Here is a 2,744-nt window from a genome sequence, read left to right as displayed (position 1 = left end):
GGTAATTTTATCAAAAAAAAAAAAAAAAAAAGAGATCATGCTGCATGTTCAGTAAAATCCCCCTTTTAGAGAGTTAGGTGTGAATGCAGGGGTTTTTGCATGTACCTGATGTGCATGATGTACTGTTTTGTCAAAGTAACAAGATCCCTGATATGCACATGGATGAATCTAGTCATACAGTGGGGCCTGCTGGGGTTTGGTTCTAGGACACCCATGGATACTAAAATCCATGTGTGGATTCTCAAGTTCCATTAAATATAATGGCATAGTAAAACGGTGTCCCTTGTAAAAAACAAAAAAACAAATTTAAGGTTTGTGTTATAGAATTATATCTTTCTGGCATATTTACAAGCTGCAGGTGGTTAAATCTGTGGGTAAAGAATCCATGGATATAGAGGGCTGTCTGTCTGTTCTGAGGGAATACAGTGGTGCCCTGGGATACGAAATGATCGCGTTACGAAATTTCCGGGGTACGAAAAAGTTAGATTAGAAAAAACTGTTCCGGGTTACAATATTTTTTTCGGGTTACGAAATTTATTTCGGCGCGAAATTCAAACGCAAAGCGCGGCTAGCGGCTTTCCAGCGCTAACGGAAAGCCTTTTCGGGTTGCGAAATTATCGGGTTACGAACGGAACGGCGGAACGAATTAATTTCGTAACCCGAGGTAGCACTGTACCTGATAACACTGTGACCCACTTACAGTAAGTCACAACCCTAATCTATTTAGCTTCCAAGCTCTGAATTCCTAAATATTAAACATCATGTTCACAACTCCTAATGGGATTTTCTTTCCTTTTTTACTCAAACAGGTAACAAGCAATATAGTGAGGATGATTGGGAAGGAGCTCTGTCAGAAAGGAACAAGAATAAACCAGGAAAAGAGACTTTGGAATATCAAAAGAAAGGACAAATGAACAAAGGAAAGCAATCAAAGAAAGGAATGGAGGACTTGTTTGCTTCTCAGGATTCTGACACATGTGAAATCCTGACCATCCTGGAAAATGTCACAAGTGAAAGCAGAGAAGAGTGTTGTTTCAGTGCAAAAAAATTCAGAAGTAAATGGCATTTAAGACAGAAAAGAATCCACCCAAAGGTGAAACCCTGTAAATGCATGGAATGTGGAAAGAACTTCATTAATAGTGGAAATCTAAAGTTACATCAAAGAACTCACACAGGAGAAAAAACCATATGCTTGCATGGAATGTGGAAAGCGCTTCAGTCAGAGTGGGCATCTTCAGTCCCATCAGAGAACCCACACAGGGGAGAAACCTTATGAGTGCATGGGATGCGGGAAGTGCTTCAGTCAGAAAGAACATCTCCGTTCACATCAGAGAACCCACACAGGGGAGAAACCTTATAAATGCACTGAATGTGGAAGGAGCTTCAGTCAGAATGGAAATTTGCGGTCACATCAGAGAACCCATACAGGAGAGAACCCATATGAGTGCAAGTCACATGAAGTAAAACCACATACAAGAATAAAACCATATACATGCATGGAATGTGGAAAGAGCTTCTGTCAGAATGTTAATCTGCGTTCACATCAGAGAAGCCACACAGGGGAGAAACCTTACAAATGCATGGACTGTGGAAAGAGCTTCACTAGTAGTTCATCATGTTTGATACACCAGAGAACCCACACAGGGCATAAACCTTATAAATGTATGGAATGTGGAAAGAGCTTCAGTTTGAGTGGATCATTTATTAAACACCAAAGAACCCACACAGGGGAGAAACCTTATAAGTGCCCAGAATGTGGAAAGAGCTTCAGTATCAGTGGAAATTTACGTTCACATCAAAGAACCCACACAGGGGAGAAACCTTTTAAATGTATAGAATGTGGGAAAAGTTTCAGTACAAAAGGAGGTCTAGATGTACATCGAAGAATCCACACAGGAGAAAAACCATACATGTGCATGGAATGTGGAAAGAGCTACAATTCAAGGTCACATCTACATAGACATCAAAGAATCCACACAGGGGAGAAACCACATAAATGCACAGAATGTGGAAGGGGCTTCCGCCAGAAAGAACAACTCCGTTCACATGAGAGGACCCACACGGGGGAGAAACCATATAAATGTCTGGAATGTGGGAAAGGCTTCAGTCACAGTGGAAGTCGAACTTTACATCAAAGAATCCACACAGGAGAGAAACCTTATGAATGTACGGAATGTGGAAAGTGCTTCAGTATCAGAGAAAATCTGCGCTCCCATCAAAGAATCCACACAGGGGAGAAACCTTACAAATGTCTGGAATGTGGGAAGAGCTTCAATCGGAACGAACATCTGCGTTTACATCAGAGAACCCACATGGGACCAAAACATTAATTGCATTAATTGTGGTAAGATTGTCAGTAGTAGTTCATCTTTGATATATTAATAATTTGCATGGAGGTGAAACCATATAAATGTATGGACTATGAAAAGACCTTCCATAATAGCGGAAAACTATCAAAGAACCCACAGAGGGACGAAACCTTATAAATGAATTGAATGTGGAAAGAGCATCTGTCAGAATGGTACTTTGAGGATTGGCTGGGGTCATTCCATGCGCTGAATACTCTGTGATTGTCACCTGCACTTTTGCTTGAAGGCACTACAAGTATATGTACTTGTACAGCTGTTCGTAAAGTTTTTCTTTTTAATTTTTTAAATTTCCTTATAGCATTAGAATTCAAAGATGTAGCCATGTTAGTCTGTAGAATCAGGGGCCTGTTACAGACTGCCAAAATAAAGCTGCTT

General features: G+C 40.4%; 1 pseudogene; it reads left to right on the top strand.

Moving 5' to 3' along the window:
* The first annotated feature begins 688 nt into the window (after positions 1–688).
* On the top strand, positions 689–2,738 carry LOC121917745 (annotated as a pseudogene).
* Positions 2,739–2,744: the final 6 nt, after the last annotated feature.

The sequence above is a fragment of the Sceloporus undulatus genome, unplaced genomic scaffold (assembly GCF_019175285.1).
Source record: "Sceloporus undulatus isolate JIND9_A2432 ecotype Alabama unplaced genomic scaffold, SceUnd_v1.1 scaffold_524, whole genome shotgun sequence".
NCBI classification, from domain to species: domain Eukaryota; kingdom Metazoa; phylum Chordata; class Lepidosauria; order Squamata; family Phrynosomatidae; genus Sceloporus; species Sceloporus undulatus.
The sequence above is the reverse complement of the archived record's forward strand: the minus strand, read 5'-3'. Positions and strand labels throughout refer to the sequence as shown.